The sequence below is a fragment of the Vicia villosa genome, linkage group LG1, assembly GCF_029867415.1.
Source record: "Vicia villosa cultivar HV-30 ecotype Madison, WI linkage group LG1, Vvil1.0, whole genome shotgun sequence".
NCBI classification, from domain to species: Eukaryota; Viridiplantae; Streptophyta; class Magnoliopsida; order Fabales; family Fabaceae; genus Vicia; species Vicia villosa.
Window position 1 is genome coordinate 183,081,456 of NC_081180.1, and position 11,379 is coordinate 183,092,834.

The window sequence follows — 11,379 nt, forward strand, 5'->3', positions numbered from 1 at the left end:
TTGTGTATCTTTCAGTCGTTGGTGTTGCCTATAATAATGAACCTTGGACAATATATATGATAGCTTAACAGTTGGAGATGAGAGAAACATAATTTTTGACTTTCTTGATCAGTTAGGTCGACCTCTTTTAGTGCTTAGGTCGACCTAGCAGAACTTGCAGAATTTTGCTCCTAGTTAGGTCGACCTGTTAAAGGAGTAGGTCGACCAGAATCCTCTTCTGATGCATTCTGGGGACATTTTCTCAGATTAGGTCGACCTAGTTGTTGTGTAGGTCGACCTAGCAGACTGGTATGTAGATTTCATCAATTTAGGTCGACCTAGATGATGTGTGAGTCGACCTAACAGAAGTATATGGATTTTTCTCCATTTTAGGTCGACCTGGGTTGATGGTAGGTCGACCTAACTGCTGCTTTTCTGCATTCTTCTTGTTTTGCTTGTGTTGAGTCGACCTATATGCATAATAGATCAACCTGTTCTGTCATAAGTGATCAATGCTTGCTTTTCTTTGAGTTTTCTGCTTCCACCTTGTTGCTTGTATGCTTATTGAGTTTGCCATGAATCAAAAACATCTTTGTGATTGTAGTCTTGTATTCACACATTTCCCGTTTTTCATGCACGGCGATTTTTGACCAAACAATCCACATGGTCCATGAACTATATGCACTTTTACCAGGCTGTACAACAAAGGATGCTGTGTAGGATCAGGTATTTCTGCACAAATAATTCAATTAAGTCGTTCTGATTCCATCATTGTATAACCGTCCACCAAAGATTGTTGGAAAAGGCGTCTAGAATGGAGCAAAGTCTTGGGTTCACAGACACGTTCTTGAAGCCGTTAGCAAAGCTAATCCTTTATACCCTGCCTATTTTGTTTAGTTACGGTTTTCTCATGTTTGTATTTGTGGAGAATATCATCTTTGTATCCGTCTTTGCCATACTAAAAAATTAAAGGGTACTGGTAGCCAAGGTAAGCAGGGTGGAACTCATTTATTCGCTGTAAACGCCATCACACTCATGGATGATTATGTCCCTCTGTTCGCCAGAGTCGACATCACCAACGATGAGAGCTGCAACTTCTGAAATGGTGTGTGTGTTATACACACGCCCGTCACTTGGTCTGCTTGAAATCAACTTTAGTCGCAATTTCTGGAATATTCCGTCCTACAAAATGTCCCTTGCCATCCGGAATGCCTTCCCATGAACGTTGTTATCGTCCAAAAGTTTTTTCAACTTAGCAACCATTTCCCTCTCTAGATTTGTGTTATCTCTACAGTATAAGAAATTGCAAAAGTTGGAAAACAGTCATTGCAATTCACATAAATTAGTTATAACTAAAAAGGGATGGGTTACCTGAAACAACATATTCTGTTTTCTACCTCATTATCTGTGTCGAAAATGTAAAGTTGAGCTTACTGAGGACGTCCCATACTTCCGGCAGCATTGTGCCTTTTCGGTGACATCTTTGACTAAAAAGTCGCATTGTAGGAGGACCGGAACCGTTGTCATAAGTAGTATCGAATTTCATACAGGGGTAAGTGAATGAGAACATTGTGTTGTAAGATCTAATGTTGGTTATAAAATTCTTACTATCTTTGGAAGTCCTGTCATACAGCAGATGATGCAAAAGAGGAGGAGGTACTTTCATGAGAGGCAGGTCCACCTTCCCACTCCTGCAGCAAATATGGAACTTAGGAAGTGTGGTATACCTGTGTTTCTGTGTGTACTCTTGGTAGAACATACAAGCCTTACGATGTTGGCACTCCCAAACAGGGTCCCCGATGTCTGCCTACTCTGGTAAGGGGAAGTAAATATATTTTTAACATGGAAGAAGTTGGTAACATAGAAAGTAAGTTAAATCATGAATGTAACCAGATTATAACTTTGTAAGTGATCCTTAAGCGGTTGTTTGCAAGGTTCACAATCAGAATCGGAAGAATTTACGCATGATTTAGCAGAATCACAACACGAATCTTCATCGTTGGATGAATAACCCGTGTCCATGACATGTGCGTGGTCCGTGGATTCACACATATTTGCATTTCCAGTGGTGTTTAATTGCAATTGCGGGAGACACAATGTGTTGCCAGCATGAGACGTGTAAGAATCCGACGCAGAACTACAATTTGTTGCAACAATGCCATTTGGGAAAGATGACATTAAAGGTGGGTTCAGTGTAGTTGCTGATGCCTGAGCGTGGCTTGTTGTACGTCCATTCGACCTTGCAGGTCGAGAAAATGATCCAACAGATGGAGAAACATCCAAAGGCATGGCTCTGTTGAAAGTCGCAAATAAATAACCCCGGGTTGGGCATCGATTCTTCTCCGTTTGAGCGGTGCACGCGAGTGTTCATGCCTATTTGAAGGATGAAAATTCTAGTAACACACGTTCGATGTCAAACTAGATGTTATGACATCCACAATTACGCAACACAAATAGTAATAACAGAACAACATAAAAACAATAAAGAACACACAAAATTGTTTACCCAGTTCGGTTCAAACAACCTACTCTGGGGGCTACCAAGCCAAGGATGAATTCCACTATTAGTAGTATCAATTCAAAGCTAAACTCCCCCGTTTACAACTTCTCACTTAATCACTACCCAATGACCCTTCTACCTAGGTTCTCCCTAGACATGGAATATCTCCATTCCACTCCCCCTCAATCACAACAGTGATTACACATAAACAAATAACAATTACAGATAGAAGACACTCTTCAAAAACACACCTTGATCTGCTTAAAAGCTTCAATCAAGAGACACACACTCGTGCTTAAAAGCTTATAGTGACATTACACAAACACAAACTATTCCAACGCAATCATCAAAGACAATTGCTTGGATCACACTAGACAGCTACAGAACAACAGTTCTTCACAATACAAAATCTTCTGTCTGCGTTCCAAAATAGGATTGCAGTCTTTTTATACGCAGTCTTGGGCCTTGGGCTTTTTAAGAAACAAATTAGGGTTAACCAAGTTAACCTAATTCATACGCCATCTGTTTGTTACACAATGTGCTGTCAGCAGGATCTTCTGGACGAAATATTCAGCACTAAATAAAAGGTTTCCTAAACTGATAATTGGGATAAATCAGGAAACTCATTTAATAAATAATAACAGCTCCTGCGGTCACACACGGATGTCATGACATCGATCATGATATTCAATAAAAAACCTGTATTAGCTTCACACATATGCAACATGCATACTACAATATCAACCAGGTATGTTTTACCATTAATGCAGCCAACATGAAAACATCTAAAAAGCTTGTATATACAAGGGGCATGACATATTATTATCCCAGCTACCAGGAGCAATCTGGTCACAATTCGTATAATCTCTCAAAGGCGCTGAACAACTAGAAAAGCTAGTCCATCATTGGGGGCATGTTGCATTAGTCACAAATCTCAGCAAAATCTGTTTAGCTACGAGTATCAGATGGTGTCAGTATCAGTCTCTCATGTGAAGTTCTAGTTCCAGTAATCTCAAGCGGCAGGTATACTAGGTTACTAACCCCAGGGGAAGGTAGACTCCCACAAGCGATTGACCACGTATGGTACTTGAAGACATGGGGCAATGAAAAATTAAAATCTCCATGAATCTTCCCCACAGAGTTGTTTTCACAAAACATCTCCACAGAGTAATCCTCGAGAAGTTATCTTCAAATATTCTCTTCCCAACAGAGACTTGGTTCCCCAACGAAGTTTACATCTCCGACACTGCCGGTTCTCCGACACAATCTTCTTCTCCAACAGGGTTTATTCAATCTCGCTATATCCATTAAAGTTGTTGCTTGTAGCTGAAACCTAGTCAGATAGTACATCAGAAGACTATTCTTTTCTCTTGTCCCCGGTCAGGACACATCAGGATCATATCACTCAAGCTACTTTCACCCACAAGCGGTATTCAAAAATCCCCAGCTGGATATCCTCAAACGCAAGACAGGAATTCTCGATCCCCTTGTCATCATCTCCGGCAGCATGCAGATATTTATTTTCTTAACCCGCAGTTGCTATACAGAGTTACCAATATGCTTCGACTATATAGTCCATCCCTGGATCATTCATAATATATGCATAACATACAATACTCTCGTTATTTCGAGAACCTCATCACACAATACATGCATCATGACATTGCATAAAACTAATATTTCCTTTTCAGGTCATTTCACAATCAAAAGAACATTATCATCCAAGTACGGTGCAAAGACGATCGTATCAACGATTTGATTTTGACACTCATTCAAGACACAAATACAATTCTGATGCTTAATTCTAGGACTTTCTTCAAAGATAATTCATAAACAATCAAAGAGCTTCTCATCCTTTCTAGGAGCCTTTATAGGTTAGTCTTGTTTAAGACGCTTCTTATCCTTTCTAGGAACCTTTCTAGGTATTCTTCTCTAAGATCTTTCTTATCCTTTCTGGGTTACTCTTGTTTAAGACATTTCTTATCCTTTCTAGGAGCCTTTCTAGGTTAGTCTTGTTTAAGACATTTCTCATCTTTTCTAGGAGCCTTTTTAGGTTAGTCTTGTTTAAGACGTTTCATATCCTTTTTAGGAACCTTTATAGGCAATCTTCTCTAAGACGTTCCTTATTCTTTCTAGGAGCCTTTCCAGGTGTTTTTGTTTAATACATATCTCCACCTCTTTAGGTAATCTTCTTTAAAATATTTATCCAACCTTTTCTACGACAATCTTGCCCTTTCAGGGAGCTTTTTAGTTAGTCTTCTCTAAGACAATTCTTCCCAAGCTTTGTTTAAAGCCTAATCTTCTTTACATCATTTTTTTGTCCTTTTTTTGAACCTATTCAGGTAGTTTCCTTTAAGACGTCTCTTATCACATTCATCTTTAAGCCAATGGTCTACTCTTTCTACGAACCTCACTAGGTAGTCTCTGTCAAAATATTTCTTCTTGAGATTTGCTTAAAGCGTAGTCTTGTTCAGGATAACCCCTACCCTATTCTGGAACCTTCTCAGGTATTCTTTTGTGAGACATTACTTCATTTTGGCAAATCTCTCCTTCAGATACAATCAGTGCATATGATTTAGTTTCAAAAGCATCTACTTTAGACAAACATCTGGATGGAATCTTTAAGCCCATCTCAGACAACTTTCTATCAATAACTGGATGGCATCCTTAATCCCATCCCCAACAAAACTACTTGCTGCACCGGCAAGTCCAAATTTTAGGGCACTCAAGTATTCAATCATCTTCTACCTTCAGATTCCGATAGACAACGAAGCCAATCTACATCCTCAGGTTTAAGAAGATTGAATAGGGGCAGCTGTCATACCCTAAAATTTGCCCTCAATATTTCAAAGTATTTTGTTCAAGCAGTCTCCTCAAGCTCACATGATCTTTAAATGTTCAAGACTACACAAGAATCAGACACACTTATCTGTCTCCCAAGCAACAAGCTTCCAACTAGGGTTTTGACTTCTCTCAAGGAATTTGGACTTCCAAGGCCTCAAGTGGACTTCATGGCTTCCCATATGCTTCAAAGAATCCTCATACCAAGTTTCAAGCCTCACATTACAAGATTGCTCCGTCAAAAGCTCAAATGATCAACAGTCGATTAGTTTGACCTGAAAGTCAACTGTTGTCAACTTACAGTCAAAACTCTTTATTTTTGGTGATTATCAATAATATGAGGTCACATTCATCATTTGATCAAGGGTTGATCATGATTCATCAAGGAAAGTTTAGAAATCAACAAAACTCAAAGTTTCTAAATTAGGGTTTTTTTAACTAAAAGTCAACTGAACTTTGACCAGAGGCATAACTTTCACATGGTTCATCAATTCTCTACAACTTTGTCTCTCATAGAGCAAGGCCAAAAATGAACCATTTGGGAGATATGAGCCAAAACATTACAGGTCTTTTTAGAAGTCCACCAAAAGCTGTTTTTTGTCAAAACCAATATCATTAAGATAAAATCTCCAAATGCAAGAAATGTTCCAAAGTGGATTATAAAGGACATCTTGGGCTTTCCAAAAAGTACAAGATAATTTCCATATGATGAAATTGAGAGGGATATGACTGGTAGAAGTTGGCTAAAATTCAAGAAAATCATAACACCTAATTGATGAATTTTGAGTTTTTGGGCTTATGGGCCTAAGATTTTGATTCCAAACATACTTATGACCTAAAATATAACCTCTAAGCCCATCCTCATATTTTTATTATGTTTATTTATATTTATTTGAATTTTATTCAACTAAAAGACAAATAAATTAAGTAAAATATAAAAATAATTGAATTAATCCACATGGTCTTGATTTTAATCATTTAAAAGCCAAGGAGCATCCCATGAAGGTCTAAATTCATTGGTGCAAGCCATGAAGAGATATTTGCCAAAATTAGAAAGTTTCAAGATTGATTTTCAATCAAATTTAAATCTCTTGGTTCAATGAGATTTGATTCAATTTTAGTGACCTAATTGAATCTCTATAAGTAACTAAACCTAGTCTGAAGCAAGGGAAGGTTTTTGGCCGCCTAAAGAACCCTAGAGAAACTTCAAAAAATCGTAGCATTAAAGGAAGTTGCAGACCAAGTTCTAGCTTGATTCCAGTCATAAAAAGGGGACCAATAGTTTCCTGGTGGTCCTCTGAATCGTTCCATACCCCTGCAAACAAGCAAAACATCTGGAAACCTAAAATCACAGTTTCACTTTCCTTCATATTTTCAAATTTCGATTTCATATTTACATGTGTCTTCAACATGAATTGATCATATATTTGTGTTCCTGACATGATTTTGATGCTTTATGTATGGTTCAGTTTTAGTTTGAGTCCAGGTACAAGCTTTCACCATTGTTAGGGTTACGAAGCTCCAATTTGGGGAACGCTAGCTAGAGGCCAAATTAACCCAAATTAATAGCTCCATTGTGTTCAAAAGGCGATTTCTAATGGAATCATAATTTTATTAAGAATTTATTTGATGAATTTTGTGGGTTCAATGTTGGTAGGGGTTTAGCTACGCTTGAAATCATAGTGAATCAATAGCTGGTTCGTAATAAAGAATCTGGGTTTGAACAAGGAAGGAGACGACCCTGGTGCGCAAGTTCCATTTAAATTTTAAATGATCCATGATTTTATTTATTTTATTTGATGGTGTTTGTTTTATCAGCGAGCGAAATATGGCATAGTAGAGGAGGATAACGTCTTAAGGCTTTGAGGCACAAGAATAGGAGTTCGATACCTGCCTCTTGCATTTTATTTTGTTAATTTGTTCAGTTAGTCAGTGCTTGCAGATCCTATGTTTCCATCACGCGCACATCTACGACGCACCCTCAACGCTGGCCAACGAATCATTGTTGGAATCAAATCTGAGGGACCAGCGACGCCCATCCACCATGGACACTCAGAGTGCTGCCACAACCGAACAATGCCCAAATTCCTTCTCCTTATTTGTTTTTATTCTTATATCTTTCTTTTCTTATTATTTTGTTTTCTATTAACCTTTTCATTAACTAATTAACTAACCATTTGACCTTTATTTAATCCACAATTAACCATAACTCTTTAGAATTAGGGTTTATAATCAACTAACTTTTTTTTGTAATTTTAATTTAGTTCAATTAGGCTTAGTAATTAGTTTTTTACCATAAAAAATCCTAAAATGTATAATAGGTGGGTGTTTTCCATTAACAGTCATTCGACCATTGGCCAAAAAACAATTTATTTAAAATTAGTTTTCTTAACTAATAAAAGTAATTAAGTTAATTAGGTTTTTTAGCCAATTAGGTTTTTTAAGCCGATTTAATTAATTAGGTTTTAACCGATAGTTAATTAAATAATTTAGGATTAGGGTTAAGTAACTTTAATTAGGTTTTCACCTTATAATCCTATTTTTCTCAAATCCTAATTTCATTCTATTTTCATCAATTCTTCGATTTTTACTCGCGCGTTTAATTATTTTTAATGATGTATATGTTTAGAGGTTTTAATAATTTTAATTAGGTTTATTCTTCTATATTTTTTTTTCAATATTATGTAACTTCTTCGAGGTTGTAATAGTTTTAACTAGGATTTTATTTTTCGCACTCCCCGACTTTTTGTTATGTATCCCCTCCACGAATCCTTGTAATAGCGTAGGACTTTATCTTTCTGCTTTTACTTTCCGCACCTATAAACTGTTTAGATGTATGCTAATAGGATTGTATGACAAGATAAAATCAAGCTAGAATAACCCTAATTTTCAGGATTAAATAAATCAACCACTTTTGTTCACACACTCACCTTTAGGGAAATCCTCTCTTATGTTGCCTTTCAACGAATAATACTCAAGTCCCTCGAGCGTAGGGATACCTTAGCAAATTTTGCCCCCAATTTAAATCATCATAGTCCCTCCGATTTAAAGATCACAGTCCCTTCAATGTTGCTTATGATATAAATGATCTCGTCCCTCGATTAAATGATGATAGTCCCTTTGAACGCTATGGTATCCTTACTTGTTGCCTTTTATGACTACTTGCATTCAATGCATAGGACTTCCTACACTCTTTATGGCATCGATAGCCCCTATAACTATTTGACGACCCGTCGGTGTCCCTTACATCCAATGCATAGGACTACCTGCCCACATATGGTATGGATAGTACTATCGCTCAAGGAAAGCTTTAAAGCATACGACAAACCTTACGATCTTAGGGTAGGTAACTCTTAAGTGCTTGCTCACAACAAAAACAATTCAATATTCTTTTTACACCTCCTCTTTTCAAAATAATTTTCAAATACTACACTTTGTGTACATCCGTACGAAGATCATTACAAAGTTAAAGCTCTTTACAAACTATTTTTCTAAACACACCACACACAAATCAAACATTGCAAACAAAAGTGAGGTAAGCAATTAAGAGAACATGGATAACCATGGATACAAATGGTGCTTATACGTTCCCTTTGTATAACTTACCCCCCGAACTCAAAATCTTTCAAAGGTCTTTCCTGTTCTTTTTGCCTTTCCTAAATTAGATAAAATAAAAGTCGGTGGCGACTCTTGCTATCCGCAAAATTTTAAAAAGTCAGTTCTCCCACCTTATTACAGCGTGGATCATGTTGAGAAAGCTGCTGCCAGAGCGAAGAGATTCCATACTAAAGGATATCCTCGCTGCTGTCCAATACAAGCTAGGTCTGGCGAAGATGAAGTATGACAGGATAAAGACCAACCTACCATATTGATTTACTATGTTGAATTCATTTTCTGCTATGTTTTGTTAATTATTGTAAGAATCTAGAACAAAGCCATTTTGGCAGCTTTAATTTACTAGTACAATTTTGGCTTCAAATAAATCCTGTCTTATATTATTCCTTCATAATTTTAATTTATTGAAGGAAAGGTTTATACTTTTTCAAGTATTTTTCATTTACTTTTAGGATCCTTCGATCCTCTGCTAATTCTTCAATTTCATAAGCATTGTTTGAAAATGCTTGTAAGATTCAAAAAGGTCCTTCCCATTAGGGAGACCACTTCCCTATTGATTTATTCTTTTGATCTATAGGCAATATTACTTTCCACACTAAATCATTAAATACAAAAACCTTGCCTTTAACTTTTTTGTTATATGCTCTGGCTATTCTTTCTTTTTGCCTTTCCAAGATTTCTGATAACGCAAAAATGTATCTCATATTTGGTTTGATTTACATGAATTATTTCCCTATTTTATTTTAATTATGTTGTTTTATGTTGGTATTATGCTGGTATTTTAATGTGTTTCAGGAATTTAATGTTTACGAGGCTCGCAGAAGAAAATGGGTAAAAAGGAGAAGAAATGAATATATATATATATATATATATATATATATATATATATATATATATATATATAATTGTGGGCCCCATGTTATATATATATATATATATATATATATATATATATATATATATATATATATATATATATATATATTTAAAGTGACGAGTGTCACATATATTTATATATATAGAAGTGAAAAGTGACAAAGGTCACTTATATATATACATGAAAGGAGATGTCCGTCTTCTGCATTTTAGGGGCCACTTCTCCTAGTGGAGATGCCTGTCTCCCATCTTTTTCTCCACTTGAGACGCACGTCTCAATGACTTCCTCAAATTCTCCTATTTTCATGCCACGCTCTAACTCAAAGTGGGCTACATTTCAGGAAGATTAAGGTCACGATTTAAGGAAATGGAAGTTAGGAGGAAGCACTATATAAAGAACCGGATATTCACGTAAAAGGGGTTGGACCATGCTTTGTCCCAGCCATAGTTTTTCTTCAGCATTTTATTTCCAGCAATTGTTTTTTATTCCATTCTTCTTTTCTCACAACAATTTCTACACCGGAAATTGTTGTGAACTTTTAACTGGATCTAACCTTACGTTAGATCATAGTATTTTAATTCCTTGTTTTTATTATTTGATCGAAGAATTCTAAGAACAGATCCAACCGGCTTGTGGTGGGGTGTTCTCTATTTCAAGATTCAAGAATTAATTCAAGTTATACTTTCAGGTTTTTATTTTTATTGTTTATTGAATTTATAGTTTTATATTCCTTGCTTATAAATTATTGAATATGTCTAAATATATTAATTACGATTGTTTATGCATGTTTAATTTAATAAGTATGTCTGGCTAATTTATTTAGATATCGGTATGTAAAGTACTTTAACCGAAGGGATCCGAAATAAATTGGCCTAAATAACGTTTTATTAAAAATCACTCGTTTCTGGTTTTGTGTCTAATTTAATTTGCTAAATTTCTAAAATCAACAGAGCGAGAGTTTGAGAGGAGGACTTTTAAATAACATAGTTAGTAAAGATTTTTTATTTAATTGGAATGTGGCCAATAGAACTTCGGATCACCTAAGTTAGACGAAATACATACTGATATCTACTTATTATTATATTTCTTAGAATTAAGATTTTTAGTTTCCCTTTAGAAACAACCCAAATATCATTAGTCTTAGCTTTACATAGTAACTTTAGATAACGGTAGGTCGATTTATAGTCCCTGTGGATTCGATATCTTTTAAAACTACACGACACGACTGTGCACTTGCAGTCTTCCGACTAATAGACACATAAAGTCGCAATCAATTTCTAAAGCACGTAACCTTTCTTCATCCAAATTTACTAACTCATTCATTATCAATACCCAATAATGATCAGAAGGAATTTCATCTTGCCTCTGAATTCTTACTGACTACAAGTAGATTTTGACTGGCAGGACTGCATCATGTCCAAATGTGAGTTAAAAGGGTGTGGTATTAGTTGCTTCCCTAGGGGATGTTTGACAAGCCCACAACTCTTGGTCTAGAGTCTTGTGCCAATTAATTGGCCTTCTCTCCACATTATTTTCTATTAAACCAATTATCACCATGTTGGCTGCT